General features: G+C 48.2%; 1 protein-coding gene across 1 annotated transcript in view; it reads right to left on the bottom strand.

Annotated features, from left to right (window-relative positions):
* GSN (gelsolin) overlaps positions 1 to 8,585 on the bottom strand; it is a 56,714-nt gene extending 48,129 nt beyond the window's left edge. The window contains exon 1 of the mRNA XM_079927139.1: positions 8,503 to 8,585. The gene's annotated coding sequence lies outside the window, so the exon portion shown is untranslated. The remainder of the gene's footprint in view (positions 1 to 8,502) is intronic.
* Between the last annotated feature and the right edge of the window lie 8,950 nt (positions 8,586 to 17,535).

Genomic DNA, 17,535 nt, shown 5'->3' with positions numbered 1-17,535 from the left:
GATGTCGGGCCAGCTCCCATCAAATCAGGCTGCCTCCTCGATACCTTGGTCTCGCTAAATTTCAAGCTATAAGACTGGGCCTCTCGCTCACTAGAGAAAAATATAAAGCTCCACTTACTCTAGACCGGGGTTAGCAAACTTTGACAGTAAAGAGCCAGAGAGTGAGTATTTTAGGCTTTGCAGGCACATGCCCTCTCTGTTGCATATACTTCCTTGTTTAGTTTTGGATTTTCTTTTTTACATCTTTACATCTAAAAAAATGTAAAAACCATTCTTAGCTTAGAGACATACAAAAACAGGCTGGGGCTTCCCCGGGGCTGTAGTTTGCAGCCTACAGCTACAAAAGAATAATATTTATAATCTTGAGTATAAAAACTTCTGGTGGAAATGTTTATGCCAAATGCTAGGTCCTTCAGCTGTATTTCTCCCCCTTCAGATGGCTTCCTACTGAGTCACTCTCTCCTGAAGAAGAGCCCTACCTCGCTCTGCAATTAGGTAGCAAAATATTTCAAGGGCTGTTCAGATTCTAGAAACTCATAACTGTGGACCAAATACAGTTCAACTCAGTGTTGTGAAGAGAGGAGGGAGGCAAATACGATGGGTAGAAAGAACCTCAAAGAGAAGACATCAAGAGATGTGGGCTCTAGTCTGGGCCCTTACCAAAGGATTTAGAACCTTACTGTGCAAAGTGTGGTCCCTGACCCAGCAACATCTGCATTACCTGCAAGCCTGTTAGAAATGCAGAGTGTCAGGCCCCACTCCAGACTTATGGAACCAGAATCGCATTTTCACAAAATCCCCAGGTGATTTGTGTGCAAGATAAGTTTGAGATGCTCTAGAACACCCCTTACAACCAACTGCAACATTGTTAACAAAACCCTTCCCCCGAGGAGAGAAAGGGTCTAAAGGCATCTTTTTTTATGTTGTAATATTAAGTCTCTGCCCTAACGTCTGCACCACTGACCTCAAAAAGCTTGAGGTCACCCACTTTAGGATGCACAATCAAGAGACCAAGACCTGCCGCTGGATCTTGTGATTAAGCCTTTGACTGGTGGAAAGGTAGACCCAGGCAGACCAGAGAAGGTGCCCATCCCCATTTCACAGTGGCGGAAACCGGCTAGAGAGGAAAATGACTTTCGCAGGACAACACTGCCAGGACAGACTCGGGGTCTGACCATGACCAAGTTCCTTTCTTCCCAGGTCTTGGGTTTAATAATAACTGAAATCCTTTCGGTTTAGACCAGAACTTTTGAAATCTCACAAGTGGTGGAGCAGAAATCAGAGAACTTGCTTTGTGCTTTAGGAAATTCACTTGCTCTCTCTGGGCATTAGCATCCCTGGCCATGGAGTGAGGAGGTGGGACCAAGCAACTCCCGAGGTCCAGCTGTTATGGTCGGAATCTGGAAACGGTTTCAAGGCGAGGAGGCAGTCAGGAGAGAAGCCTTCAGCAGAGGGTGACCACAATCACAACAAAGTCTCTGCTCTGGAAACAAAAAGGCAAGTCCCTCTGTCCTAAGCATGGAGGCAGAGCAGTGACCGGGCACAAGCTCAAGGTCTTACGGCAAGTGCCAAGCAGAAACTGGAGTGAGAACCAGAGTCTCTCTGCCTCTTCAGCCTGGGATCTTAATCGTTATCCCTTACTGATGCTGAACTGTGCAGATCTACAGGCATACCTCGTTATGTTGCACTTCTGTTTATTGTGCTTCATAGATACTGTGTTTTTCACAAATTGAAGGTGTGTGGCACCCTTCGAGCAAATGGCCTTGTGGCATCATTCTCCCAACAACGTTTGCTCACTTTGTGTCTCTGTGTCACATTTTGGTAATGCTCGCCATATTTCAGACTTTTTCATGATTATTATATTTGTGATGGTGACCTGTCATCAATGATCTTTGCTGTTACTACTACGACTCGCTGAAGTCTCAGATGATGGGTAGCACTTTTTAGCAATAAAGCATTTTTGAATTAAGGTATGTACATTTTTTTTTTTAGACAGAATGCTATTGCACACTTAATAGACTACAGTATAGTGTAAACATAACTTTCACATGAGCTATGAAACCAAAAACCTTGTGTGACGCACTCTCTTGCGATATTCACTTTATTGTAGTATCTGGAATCGAACCCACAATACCTCCAACTTATGCCTGTATTTGCTAAATGAAGAAATGAAGTAGATGCTTCAGGAAAATGGTCCCTGAGCCTTCTAACAGGACAGCTTGCCTTTTGATAACCAGCTTCCAATGCTCCTTAAAGAATGCTGCCACCCTTGTGAATGGCTGGTGGAAATAAAGAACTGCTACAACCTTTCAAGGGTGGCAATTTGGCAAAATGTAGCAAAAGCTGTAAATACATCATTTTTGACCCAACAACTTCATTTCTTGGGCTCTCTTGTAGAAAATAATGAAAGAGGAATAATTTATGCACTAGAATGTTCATTGCAGGATTGTTTATGAACAGCCTGGATGCCTAATAATACAGGATCAGTTAAGTGAACAATTCACACCATAGATACAATAATAGAGAATAATAAAAAATCAGGTCAGCATTTATCATTTTAATAATAAAAACGTAAAACTTGTTTTTTACAAATAAAATGCATTATTTCACTTCTTTAATTCCCCCAGACTATTGGAATGAAAGATTTTAAATAAACATGCATTTATCTACTTAGGTAGAATATACTTTTGTTTTCTAATCATTTTTTATTTTTTAACATCTTTATTGGAGTATAATTGCTTTACAATGGTGTATTAGTTTCTGCTTTATAACAAAGTGAATCAGCTATACATATACATATATCCCCACATCTCCTCCCTCTTGCGTCTCCCTCTCACCCTCCCTATCCCACCCCTCTAGATGGTCACAAAGCGCCGAGCTGATCTCCCTGTGCTATGCGGCTGCTTCCCACTAGCTATCTATTTTACATTTGGTAGTGTATATATGTCCATGCCACTCTCTCACTTTGTCCCAGCTTACCCTTCCCCCTCCTCGTGTCCTCAGGTCCATTCTCTAGTAGGTCTGCATCTTTATTCCCGTCCTGCCCCTAGGTTCTTCATGACCATTTTTTTTTTTGATTCCATACATATGTGTTAGCATACGGTATTTGTTTTTCTCTTCCTGACTTACTTCACTCTGTATGACAGTCTCTAGGTCCATCCACCTCACTACAAATAACTCAATTTCGTTTCTTTTTATGGCTGAGTAAGTATACTTTTAAAACTCTTTTAAAAATTAAATTTAGAGTACTAAATAACATGAAATAATATTTATGTTATAATGTTGGAAAAAAACTGAAAAGAATAGAAGATTACAAATGTGGTATGACCACAATTATATGGGGGTAAAAAAAAAAATGTGCTGAAAATATCAGGAAGGAAATGCACCCAAATGTTAGCGGCGATTATCTCATGTTGGCAGAATTACGGACAGTTCTTATTTTTTTATGCTATTTTTATTTTCTAGATTTTCTATCATAAAGAGTTATATTTAGAACAAGAAAAAAAGTCATTGGAAGAGGCGGGGAAAAGTACCCATATCCCATGGGTATCCCACCCATACCACTTTGCCACTCCCCCCAAATTAACTGGTATTTACTGAGTACCCACCAAGGGCCCAGCACAGCCACAGCCACTATAAAAGGAAAATTAAGGGCCAAGCCCCACCCTGAAGGCTCACATATACCGGGTGTATATTCTTTGTCTGGTAAATAAGCGGAGCCCAGATGATATCCTTGCTGAAGCTGGAAAGAAATAAGGTTGTTTGCTTAACCAGTTCAGCAGAATAAATAAATCTACTCCCACTGGTGCGGTGGCGCCTTCATCCGAGTTCCCTGAGAAGCTCTGCGGCTCTAACTGCTGCTGGAGCCCCCTTGGGAAGAGCATGTTTCAGGGATACATTACAGCCCAGGAAGAAAACTGTTACCCCTGAGTCCAAGCATTGAATGTAAGAGGTTCTGAAGCAGAATCAGCAAGGTATTGGAAGGAGTAGGATGGGGGGCCTGGGAAGGAACCTAACTGGCCACGTGGTCCCTGGGGACCCCTGGGCATGAGAGCTCACATCTCCAGGCCTCAGTTTCCTCATCTGTGAAATGGGACCCATAACAACCTCAGGGCTTCCGTGAGGCTCAAAAAAGAGAAAGTAAGGCATTTCAGCTCTCTAGGCTGAACATCAATTCCCTTATCTGTAAAACTGAGTCAATATCTCCTCCCTAGTAGAGCTGTTAAAAGATTAAACAAGGCAGTGAAGACAAAAAGTGAACACAGACAGTAAGAATACTACAGACAGGGGCCCTCATCCTTATTGCTTATGGAACAGGGACTAGGATACATGAATGAATCCTAGGCCTCAACTTCCTTATCTGTAAAATGGACAACCAATTCAACACACAAAGACCAAATTTATGAACAGTAGCTGAATGTCCAGCTGGCACTGGTGCAAGTCACTTAAACAAAAATGATTGCTGTGGGCTCACTTTATGCTTACAGACGTGCGGGTCCCATGTTCCTGCACTGAGCACAAAGCCCTGACTCAGAGGCCACCAGAGCTGGGAAAGCCTGACGTTATTCTATCCACCCCCCTAGTGCCAGGAGGACACCGGGGCCCAGAGGAAGGCAAGGATTAGCTCAAGTCACCCAGTATTTTGTCAGTGGCAAAACCAGGACCCAAGCCCAGGCCTTCTGCTGTCCAGCCTTGCCCACCACGCCTACTGCTGTCCTCTGCCCTGCCCTTAAATTGTTGATGTGGTCCCAGGCAGGGCAGGGGGGAGCAGTCAGTCTACAGCCGGGGGTGGAGAGTGGGGAAGAAAAACTAGAGAGCAGCAGGAACCCAGCCTGCCTGTGGTCTCCAAACTCTCAAACCACACCAGGCTGAAATATGACACAGGCTCACTCAGTTGAAAGGGAGGAGATATTTTTACTTAACATCCCCCAGCTGCCTGAACACTGGTCTCTTTCTTTCCCTCCCCCCCAAAATGCATAGCTCCTGGGACCTGGTTTTCCCTGCTTCTGCCAGCATTTTCTCAGGAAATAACCGTGGGGCAAGAGGGGTGCCCACTCTTCCTGGCTTCCTCAGAAAGCTTTCCAGAGCATGGGCTCAAATGGTGAAAGGAGGGAGACTGGGCCTGGCTGGGTCCCCTGCTAACTCTCTGAGTGACCCTGGGCAAGTCTGTGTCCTCTCAGAGCCTGAATTCCCTAAAACGGAGGGGAGATGGACCTACACTCTGGAGTCCTGTAGACAGTACAGAAAAGCATCAGTTTACGCACAGTCCCAAGAGGCCCCTCCAGGCCTGTGTGCTGCAGAGCTGAGCTCCCCAAGCCACACACACTGATTTGCATCCCTCGTCACAGCCACAGCAAAACTCCCCCTCAGTTCTCATCATGTCAGGACTAAACAGAACCTCCGGGAGAACATTTAGTGCAGTGATTAAGAGCTACAGCTCTACAGTCAGACCTCCAGAATCCTGTCACCGACACCCAACAGCCTCACAACCAGAGGCACGTTATTTAGCCTCTCTGAGCCTCAGTTTCCTCCTCTATAAAAGCGGATAATAGTAGCTACCTTAGAGGAACGGTTGTGAGGAACCAACAAAGTAATTAATGTTCCAGCGCTTGTTTTACTAAAAGGTAGCTTTTTATTATTATCACGGAGACCAACATCTCCATTTTACAGATGAGGTCACTGAGGCCCAACAAACTGGGACTTGTCCAAGGTCACTCAGAAGAACTCAGACTACAGCTCCACTCCTAGGTCAGTGTGTCTAACTTCTCTTAGCCCTACAATCTCTAATAACCAAATATACATGCTCAGAGACTAGATACAGGCTGTAAAGTTTTCTTGAAGAAATGCCTCAGCAAAGGATGACAGACCATACAGAAATCATCTCCATGACCTGGCAACTTCTCATGAGAGACCCAAACTGCCCACATGGAGTGCGGAGAAGTGACCCTCTGGCACTGGATGGCTAAGAAGTGTGAAGGCATCCAGTCTGCAGCCCTTGCTTGTGCCAGCTTGGCAGAAGTGCACACAAGGCTGTCAACAGGGGCCACCTCTTGGGAAAGAAGCCGGTTAGAGGGATGAAGCCCACTCTACACCCTTCTTTACGTTTGAATCTTTAACAATATCTTTTTGCTTTAAAAGTAAAACCCAACACTGAACAACTCAGAATAACAGCAACCTTATCCGATAGCTACAAGCCTATTGTCTGCTTTGAGATGAAATTTACTGCAGGTTCTGACAGGTTCTTCAGCTGGGCTTCCAGAATCTGCCACTCTAGTCCATTCCGTGGTCTCTGCTCCGGTTCAGACCTGCACTCTCTTGACCACCCAACAGCCTCCTCGGGATCTCCCTGCCTCCAGTTAGCCCCTTCCAGTGCATCTGCTACATCAGCCACAAGATTAATGAGAGTTTTGATCACTGCCTTCAGGATAAAGTAATTCCAAGCCCTTAGTTTACAATCTAGTTCCATTTTGATTTACGGTCTCAACTCCCACCACTCCACCTTTCATTCATCTGCCATTCTAGCCATGTTGATTGTTCAGAAAACCTCAGTGCCTTTGCATGAGCTGTTCCAGCTTCTTAGAATGCCTTTTCCCCGATCGCTTTATGCCCTAGAAAACTATTACTCATCTCCAAGGCCTGGGTCGGCCAGACAGACTTAATCACCCCTTTAGGCTGAAGTAGCTCTCAGTATTGCATGTTTGTTCCAACCACTACAGATGAGAAGCATCTTGAGGACAAATAGCTTTGTCCTCCTCAAGGCTCTGGGGCCCCTCACAGGGTAAGACACAGAACATGGACCCAGAAGAGCGCTAAATCCAGGAAGGAGGGAAGGAAGGAAATGCCATGAGAGGCAACCCCTACAGCCTCCTCCTGGGAGCCGCTTGCTTTTGCAGATTCATGTCAGTCCACAATAAAAAAGACTATGGAAAATTCTGGAGGAAAGTTCCTTTCCCTGATTCACACGGAAACATTTGCTGCTGTGAAACTCACCCGGGTGCCAATGCAAGCTCCCCCGGCTGTTTACAATTTCCCTGGCATTTATAAACAGTGAGGCCCCAAAGAGGAAAATGGAGTTTCAAGGGAGCTGGATGCCAACTGTCCCCACTCCCAGCCCACCTCCTTTGTTCCAAGGCCTCTACCCCTTAATTAACATCCCCAAGAAACACCAGCCAGCACCCCAACATGTGGGTGTGTGTTGGTGCAGGGGTGTTGCTGCAGTGCTCAGTTTCTTCGTGAAGGGAACTCGAGACTCAAGAAAGAGTCTACAGTCCCACCAGCTAGGAGTCAGCTAAGTGAGGCCTGCAACTGGGTCCCAGCGCTGCCCCTTCCTCATTGTGTGACTATCAGCTAGTCCCTGCCCCTTCCTCATTGCGTGACTATCAGCTAGTCACAAACTCTCAGGGCCCTTCAGTTTTCTCAACTGTGGAACGAACAGGGCTGCGGGGAGACTCCAACAAGCTATGGTCACTGTAAAGTAAAGTGCGGCAAGAGTTCACAGTGCCCTGGTCAGAAACATGGTCCTGGGAGAACAGGACCTGCAGGATTAAGCCTAAAAGCCTCCAGAGGCCCTGCCTTCCACAAAAAGCAGTTACCCCCAGGGCAGCCCTGAATGTCCTTGGCCCTACAGAGTTCTGGGTGTTGTAAAGATGTCCTCTCTGCTCTGAGGAAGATGTGAAAGCAGGATAAGGAGTGGATGTCTGGGCAGATGAGGGGCTGCAGAAGAAGCCAATGTCCCCTGCATCCCCCACAGTCTCCAAGGACCCAGGCTTCCTTCTGGCCACTGTCCAGAGCAGCCGGCCTGCACTGAGCCAGGAAACACTGCTGTAATCACGATCTGGGGCGTTTGGACCCAAGAAGAGATGGGGGCCTAGAGGGAAAGGGAGATTCCCATCACTGTCTGCAACTCTGAAAGAAGTTTCCGTGTGCGTCAGGGAAGAGAACATACTCTGCAGGGCGGGGGAAAAGACAGTACCGACAGGTAGCAAGTGCAAGCGGATTCCGGAGTAGGAGGAAGCACTTTCTAACAGTCCTGGGCCCTGAAAGAGGAAGGAGGTCGAGGGCTCCTCATCGTCGGGGGAGCGCAGGCAAAGGCGTTAACCCTGGATGGAATCCAGGATCCGCGGAGCAGACCCGCCCAGCGGAGCCACCGCCCAGCCCGCGCGCTGGAGACCGCCGGCAAGCGAGTGCAGGGGTGACCCCGGGCCCACTTAACCCCAACCGCGCGAACTGGGTCAAAGTTAGTTCAGGTGCTTGCAGCAAACGGGGCCTGTGGGTGGAGGCCTGAACCTCCTCCTCCCCTGCCCTAAGCCCCCAATCCAACTCTCCTTGGTCCCCTGGAAGACCAGCAAGGTGAGGGAGGAAGCTCTTCTCCAGCGATGCCCCGGCTGCCGGGCCGAGATCCAGGCGCGGGCAACCTCGGACAGGACCGCGAGAGGAGGGAGAAAGACCCAGAGGCCCGGGATCCCCAGATGCCCCAGGGTCGTGGTCGCTCCCCTCCCCTACCTGCTGCTGCGGCGCTGGCGACGGCGGCTGCTGGGTCCAGCTGTGCTCAGCTGGTTCCTGGCTGCAGGGCAGGGGCGCTGAGGTCGCCGGGCTGGGATGGGCAGGGCGCGGGCGGGAGCCGCCCTCAGGGCGGGGCCGCCGTGCGGTCGGGGGGGAGAGGGGAGGAGCGACGGCCCCTCCCATAGGCGGCGGGGAGGATGGCGACTCTGGCTCCGGGCTGGCGTTCGTGGAGTGCACTGCATGTGACTTTGCCCCAGACCCCTCGCTACTTGCCCAAGGAAAGCATCAAGCTCCCTGCTTTACACGGGAGGAAACTGAGGCCCGGAGGCGGACGGGAGATCTGAAGGAACCTGGCGGGCAGGGGAGGAGACCCGGGGAGAGCTTGAGCTGGGCTGGGGCCAAAGAGCTCAGTTGGAATGGGCAGCGTGCGGAGGCGGATTCAGCTCCGGGGGAGTTCAGGCTTCAGAGGCAAAACCACTGAAACCTGGGCAACCCACAAAACCGGGGAGGCGTATAAGCAGCAGCTAGACCCACTGAAGGGAACAAAGGATCAGAATGATTCCCAACTGCATTCAGAAACAAGAAATATAAGAAATGCCAAAGCGCATCCTTGTCTTTAAAATATTAAGCGGCGGCTTTGGAGTCAGACCGCCTGGGGTGGACCCCCCCCCCCCCGACACTTACTAGTCCTGTAACTTCGGGCAAGTGACTTAACGTATCAAAGTTTCAATTTCCTCATCTGTAAAATGGACATCATAGTTTCCTCTTCACGGGGCTGTTGGGAAGACTCAGTGAGAGAAAGACTCTTAACACAATGGCTGGTACCGTGGGTTCTCTATAAATGGACGTTCTTATTAGTGTGACGGCGGATATTACTTTAGATGATAGAGCAAATCCACCTTGTCAAAATATGAATGCCACGTCACTTTTAAACAAATGTAATATTTTATTTATAGCAATAGCATCTCACATGCATGTGACAGAGAGCCATTTACGATGGAGGAGGGCATAGGACAGCCTCCCAACAGTCCTGTGCACATGTGATATCCTGGCCTCTTGCAGCTGCTCTGTGACTCCGAGTTGGGACGATTCACACTGCAGGAGACTAGAGCAGATGACTGCGAGGTCCATTCTCAGCTTAGGTGCTGGCAGCAGTCCCATGTTCAGCTGGGTAAACCTCCCTCCAACAGAAGGTAAAATGTACCAAGTCAATAATTGCCGAGTGCTGGGAATAGAGACAGAAAAGCTTGTGTTGTCAAAGTAGCAGAGAAGCTAAGAGCACACACTCACTTCCTGGTTTTTCCTAGTGTTTCCACTGAGTAGCAGTCAGGGAAGCCACAGGGCCTGGGGAAATCCCAGCCTGGCTCTTCCTCCTGCCCCCAATCCCTTTCTACAACTCTAGTGATTACAAGAACCATTTCTTGAACACCTCGTGCCATGCTCCGGGCTTCCCACATGCTACCGACGTTCATCCTCACCTTACCCGTTCCCTGCTCCCCCAGGGTAAGCGTTACCATGTGCAGTTTTCAGATGAGGAGACCCAGGCACAGAGAGGGTTAAGTAGCTCTCCCGAGTTCACACAAGTGACACTGTGCATGTCTGAGTCCTTGGCCCCCTCTTCTTTGCTCAATGTCCTCTGTCATACTCTGCCACTCTTCCTGGCTTGGCAAACTCTGTCCAGTTCCACTTTCTCTGAGAACTGAAGCAGGATGCCTCACCCCCAGGAGGCTCCCACCTTCACCCCCAGGAGGCTCCCACCCTCTCTCTGCCACTCCCTGCTTTTTCCCAGAGGCTGCCTGTGGCCCACTGCGGGATAGATGGGGAGGAAGGCATAAACACAGACTATTTGGTTCTAGGCTCTTTGATTACAGTCCCTGGTATACACATGACCTCGAATTATCTAACTTATCATTTCCAACCCCAGCAACTTCTCTCAGGCAAAGAGAGGGAAACCTCTGAATCTGTGTCTTCAGATAACTGGAGGATATGATATTGGCATGGAGGAAACATTGGAGAACATCTAATCCAACCCCTCATTTTAGAAATGGGGAAACTGAGGCCAAGAGAGCAGAGAGGCTTGCCCACAGAACACTCTGACAGCTCCATTTGGTCCTGGAGAAGCCCATCAGTCTAGACTGTCACGAGAAATAATTTTAAAAAATGATTATGACAACAAGAGTGACATCCAATAAGACATCGGAGGGCCAAGCAAATTCCTAGCGCTCTGCTCTACATATGTCAACAGGACAATGTGTGTCTCACAGCTAATCAGGATATATCTCGGCCTGACCCTTCAGTCAGGGTCAAGTCAGCCTTGCGTGGATGCACAGAGGTCTCCTCTGCCTTGGTGTCTTATTCTCATTTCTTTCTAGACTCCTTTTTGTACTCCTCTCCCCATTGGTCTAGGGATCAGTAAGGACTGTTTGCCCTGTAGCTCCCCTTCAGAGTGAATGTCTTCTTGTTCTTGCTGATATGGACCTCCTCTCATGGAAGAACTTTGACGTCTTTTGCCAGAAGACCACCTCTTTCCCAGGAGTGAGGATGGGGGAAACAAAGGCCACACCCAGGCCATGCAGTAGACAATTTGGGGGTACCCGCTCCCTCTTCTGAGACTGCCTTTCCCCATCCACAGTGGTGGCCCTCACTTGGTACCCAAGTTGGTACTATAACTCTCACCCCACCACAAACACAGTTGACACCATCTGGAGTGGACACCACAACCAAACTGCACTATCAGAGTTTGGAACTAGAATTTGGGACATAACAGTGGTGATTGATTAGCTGGGCATGTGAGGACTGGTCATCTCTGAAGGCCAGTGCCACCATTGTGAGGCAGCTGTCTTCCACAGAGAAAGCCAATGAGACTCTCATTAAATGACTGGATGGGTGTGAAGAAACGCAGGGAGGAAAAGGCTGGGCTGACCAGGGAAGACTTCTGGATCTGTGGCCTCTTTTGGACGCAGACCTCTCCTGGAGCTAGCTTCAGAAAAATAAGTTATAAGGACAGGTGTCTTCTGAGCAGTGAATGCCTTATAGAAGCAGAGCCCAAGTGGAGATGTTATGCAAAGGAGTAATTGAAGAAGTGCTCTCAGGAGAGACCTTGGAATTATCTCAAGGAGCCCTAGGGCAGGGATGCAGCTGGGCCTCAGAGTCAGACTAGAAGCAGGGCCTGAGTACTAAGGAAACCCAGGAAGTACTCTCACTCCATCGTTCATCTCTGCCCATCTGCTTCATTGCTCTGGCTCACATGAGAAAAGCATCTCTGCTTTCCACAAAATGCCTTTTACCAGCAGTGAGCTGGACTCGTTGTCTGTGGCCCACATGCTAACTTAGGCAGATGCCTACCCTTTATCCAACTGACTCGAGCCGGAGTGGAGGTGGGTTTCCCCCATTCAGGTCTCTGCATTGAGATCGCCTGTTTGACTGGGTACGCAGTAGAAGGAGGAAGTGTGTTTGCTTGGTTTTCCAATATATCCCCAGTGTCAAATAGTGCCTGGCACAGAGCCAGTGCTTAGCCAATTTTTACTGAATTAATCGATCAGTAAGTGAGGGAAACAAGAGATAAGTTTGGCCGGACAGAGTGAGTTGGGATGCCTCAGAAGGACGCGGGAGAGGGCTGCGCTTTGAATTTCAAGAGCCGCCAATCCTAGCGTCTTCGGAACGCCCTGGGCAGGAACGTGTGTGTCACACTATTTTAATGAGAACTTAGAAGCATGTACCATACAATCACTGTCAGCTCAGTCCTAACGCATAGTTTCTATATTTCCACATCGTTTGAATCCCTAGAAGGCCTGATCCTATAATTGTGCCCCACACATGCCAATAAAATGCTGAGCGGCCTGAGCTTTGGAGAGCGTCCTGGTGCTGATTTCCCCTCCGTCCAGCCTCCCAGGTTAGATTTTCAAGGAAATTGTAGAAGCGCCCAGACACCCTTCTTCCTTCTGCCATGCCTGTCACTGCTGTCCACAGCTACACAGAGCTGGCCCTAGGACAGTGGTACTTTAAATAATAAAAGCTAAAATTGTAATCATAGCTACCACTTTGGGGATGCTTATTGACCACTTTATTATTGCAGTTAAGTCTAACAACTACCTCCAAGTTAGGTATAATCTTCAATTTCACAAATAAATAAACAGTCTCAGAAAAGGTAAGTAACCTGATTAAGGTGTCACAGCTGGGTGAGTGGTAGCCTGGGATTTGAACCCAGGTCTGTCTCCAAAGTCCAGGCTCTTTCTACAGTCAAAGTGAAAGTCAAGGGGAAGATAAAGGCTTTTCCATACCTTCTGTTCACGATCAGGAATTATTTCTCTTCATCTTGACAATGTTAGGGCCTGAAGTTGGGCCCTTCCCTGTACATTTCATATAATGTTTTATGAAAACTCAGTATTTCTTTATGTGGAAAGTATCTGGAGTTGTTTAAGAAATGTAAGCCTGTTTTAAGAAAGGTTGTACACTGCTGTGCTTTACAAATAAAAAGTAATTCATAAAACCCCTTAAACACACACACACCCAAAAACCTTGGACGCAGTGCTATTTTGGTATCCTTTTATTCTGTATCCGCATAGGAAGTTCATGTTTTTTGTTTTTCCCTTAGTTATTATTTACTTACCGCTTTCCTGAGTACAAGCCCTGTGCCTGGTGTGAAGGGCATAGAAGTGAATCGGTCATAGACTCAATCTTTGCAGGGTCTGTGGCTAAGGAAACAAGACAGTTACAATAGGGTGTTATAGGAACTAAGAAAGAGGAAGCTCAGCGTGGGGACGGGAGGAGAAGCTGGGGAGCAGACTCCAAGAAGACTGCAAAGAAGGAGACGAGCTGGGCCCTGGAGGATGCCTCTCTGTGCTTCAGTTTCTTCATCTGATATCTGTGTCCACCTCAAAAAGTTGTGGGAAAATGAAGTGAAATTATCTATGTCAACTGCTTGCTGCAAGGCCTGGGGCATAGCAGGGCCTCTGTAAACAGAAGCTGGTATCATTTACGGGAAGCCTACAGGTGAAGACACGGAGGAGTTGAAGAAGGGTGAGCTTGTGCCATCGTGTCTGAAATGCAAGGTACCAGACTGAGTTATGAAAGATGAGGCCAGACAGCAAGATGACAAGACAGCAAGAGGACAATTAGTCATAGGTGCCTGCTCCGGGCATTATGTCCTTCAAATCTGACAGCAGTTCCTCAGATCGAAACTACTCTCCCTCCCAGATCACAGATGGAGAAACTGAGGCTCAGAGAAGTGAAGTCCCTCGTTTACATTGCACAGCTGGGAAATGGCAGGACTGGGACGAGAAGCCGGATTTCACTCCAAAGCCACTGGCCCCCAGGAGGGGCTAAGAGCAGGCCAGGCTGCAGGGACGGGGCAGCGGGAAGCTGGCTCTCATGCAGCAGACCCACGCTGTTGTAGCCGGATCAAGACGAAGTTTCTGCGGAGGGGCACAGGGGCCTGCTGGCCTCGCAACCCTTGCCTGCCAAGGATTTAGCAGGAAGAGCTGGCTTTTGTTCTAGATGAATCAGCGCAGCTGTTTCTGAAAGCCCAGCCCCACTCTTCTGGGCTCAGCGGACCAGAAGGCATTCAGCTGCCCCAGCAGGTCACCAGTGGGGTGGGGGCAGGCAGAGCTGTGTGCACTGGGCCGCACCATTTCCAGAGAGTTATAGTTATCGCTCCGAGGAACAATGGGCTTTTCAGAGGTTGTGCTGCATCTTGGGCTGCAAGTTGTGGTAGAAACACAATCAGACCAGCAATGCATTACCTTCTTTGGGATTTGAGGAACGGAAAAAACAAACAAAAATTCGTCCATAACAGCTGATTGGGTTGATCTCGTTCCTCTGCTTTCCTGCTCCTCCACTTTCTCCTCCTTTCCCTTCCCCCTATTCTTTTGTGCTTCCCTCTTTCTTTTTTCCCTCTTCCTCCTTCTCCGCTTTCTCCTTTCTCACTGCTGTTTCAGCAGTAGCAGTGCTTTGCTGGAGTCCAAATAGCCTTGCCCGGGGAATGAGAACACCCGCGTTCACTCCCTGCCCTGCCTCTTTCTTGCAGGATGGTCCTGGGCAAGTCACTCACTCCTCTGAACCTCCGTTGTCTCATCGGCAAATTGGGACAATAGAAGTAACCGCCTCTGAGAAAGGTTATATGTGGCTCATAAACCCAGGAGCTTTTCCAGCCCCTGCTTCTGCTGCATTGGCCCCAAGGAGAGCCAGAGGGCCTCTGTCTCTTAAGATCTAGTAAACTGTCCTTCAAAATGTTAGACTTCAGGTCAAGTCACCCTAGGTTGTCTTCTGTGACAAATCAGCTGTGATTTGTAAGATTGTCTTCAGAAACTCACAGGGCAAATGCAATCACTTCAGTTTTTTTCTTCTCAAATCGAAACCACCAACTTGAGAAACCTGTTTTTAGGTTTCAACAAGAAACTCCGAGGCTGAAGCAGCCCCAGCAGGGAGAGGGTCTGCCCATGTCCACACCAAGCAGGGAATCTGGAGTTTTGCTTTCTCCCTGGCACACAGTGGTGCTGTACCGACCCTGACCTCAGACAGGGGACCCTGCAGATCCAGGTCCCTGAGCAGGTGCCAGGGGTCTCCAGGAGCTGGCCAGCTCCCATACTGCTTAGCCTAGACCCCATGCTCAGTTTCTCACCCAGCCATTCTCCAAGGTCCCAGCCTTCCAGTAGTGAGAATATTAGGCGGGATCGATATATTAGTAACCCTATGAGGGATATAGTGAAAGCTATGATAATATTTATATGTACTAAAGACACTTGGTAATGATGAGCCTAATCATAATCTAATGAGTCGAAATCACTTGTTTTGTTTTAAACTAAATACCATATTCAGCTCACTCCAGTCCCTTTTGAGTTCACTCATAGGCCAGGCTAATTGCCAATACTGAGATCAAAAGTAGAGCCATGGTGAGTATTGTTTTTAGGTTGTTTGTTTGGGTTGCTCAGGGGAGGGGCAGTAGGAGAGCAATTTCCAGGTTGAAAAGGAGGAACGTGATTGCTACTAGGAAAAATTTTATGGAAAAACGTAAACGGGCGGATCCTATAGGGTCAGATCCACGTTCCTAAGGGCTTGTTTTTTCTGCATAAGTGTTTAGTTGAGGGAGTCAGAAGGCGATGAGCACAAGTAATGAGGCCAGTGTTGTATTTGTTAATAGGGTCAGTATTAAGTTTATTATTCTTTTTCGGAGTGTACCGAAACTAACTGATTGGAAGTCAGTTGCACTAATTAATACTAAAAGAACTGTGAGCCTCATCAATGGATAGATATGTAAAGGAACAGTCATACAACATCTACAAAAGGTCAGTATCAAGCAGCAGCTTCAAAGCCGAAGTGGTGGTTGGATGTGAAGTGGAATTTTAATTGGCGCAGGAAACAAACAACAAGGAAGGTAGACAATAATTGCATGTAGTCCGTGGAATCCTGTGGCTATGAAGAAAGTCGATCTGTAGACCCCATCTGAGACCGTAATACTCTGATGCTTGTAGGATTGTAAAATAGATACCAAGAGTAATTGTAATAAAAATGGGTTGAAGTATGTGTTTGCGATTTCCTTCCATAATGCTGTGATGGGCCCAAGGAATGGACATGCCAGAGGCCAATAGCACAGAAGTGTTGAGAAGCAGTACCTCTAAGGGGTTTCGAGGGTGAACGCCTGTTGGTGGCCAGCACCTGCCTAATTCAGGTGTAGGGGTGAGGCTTGAGTGATAGAAGGCTCAAAAGAAGCTGGTAAAAAAAGAGGACTTCTAAGACGATAAATAAGATTGTTCCGGGGCTTCCCTGGTGGCGCAGTGGTTGAGAGTCCGCCTGCCGATGCAGGGGACACGGGTTCGTGCCCCGGTCCGGGAAGATCCCACATGCCGCGGAGCGGCTGGGCCCGTGAGCCATGGCCGCTGAGCCTGTGCATCCGGAGCCTGTGCTCCGCGACGGGAGAGGCCACAACAGTGAGAGGCCCACGTACCGCAAAAAAAAAAAACAAAAAAAAAGATTATTCCGTACTGAGATCCCTTTTGGACAGTTGGTGTGTGGTGGCCTTGGAAAGTGCTTTCTCGAATAACATCTCGTCATCACTGATATATTGTTAGAGTATTAGTTAGTAGGCCTAGTATTAGTAGAATTATTGAGTTGAAGTGAAATCATATGATTAGGCCTGATGTTATGAGAAGGGCTGAAAGGGCTCCCGTAAGGGGCCAAGGACTAGGGTTTACTATGTTTTGTGGTACGTGTGGATTTGGTGGGTCACTATGTGTTGTTGTGCAGATATAAGCTTACCAAGAGGGTAGATACATAGGCTTGAATTATAGCAACAGTGAATTCGAGGACAGCGAGTAGGGTGAGAAGAATGAATGTAGTGAGAGCAGTGAACGTGCTGATACTTATTAGCGCTAAGGTTGTTTCTCCGATTAGATGTATTAATAAATGACCTGCTATAATATTGGCCGTTAGTCGCACAGCTAGTGCTACTGGTTGGATGAATAGGCTGATAGTTTCGATAACTACTAGCATGGGGTTGAGGGGGGTGGGCATGCCTTGTGGTAGGAAGTGATGCTTTTGTTTTGTTGCGGAGACCTAGAACCACGGCACCGGCTCATAGTGGGATGGCTACCTCCACATTCATTGAGAGCTGCGTGGTGGGTGTAAATGGGCGGGGCAGTAGTCCGAGAAGGTTGGTTGACCCAATAAATAGGATAAGTGGCATTAGTATCAGTGATCAGGTCTGTCCTTTATGATTATGGATGTTTATTATTATTTATTTATTTATTTATTTTGGCTGCATTGGGTCTTCGTTGCTGCGCGTGGGGCTTTCTCTAGTTGCGGTGAGCGGGGGCTACTCCTCATTGCGTTGCACGGGCTTCTTATGGCAGTGGCTTCTCTTGTTGCGTGCAGAGCACAGGCTCTAGGCATGCGGGCTTTAGTAGTTGTGGCGTGCGGGCTCAGTAGTTGTGGCTCGCGGGCTCTAGAGCGCAGTCTCAGTAGTTGTGGCGCACGAACTTAGTTGCTCCGAGGCATGTGGGATCTTCCTGGACCAGGGCTTGAACCTGTGTCCCCTGC

This window comes from Stenella coeruleoalba, assembly GCF_951394435.1.
Source record: "Stenella coeruleoalba genome assembly, chromosome: 7".
NCBI classification, from domain to species: Eukaryota; Metazoa; Chordata; class Mammalia; order Artiodactyla; family Delphinidae; genus Stenella; species Stenella coeruleoalba.
This window is presented reverse-complemented; position numbering and strand designations above follow the sequence as displayed.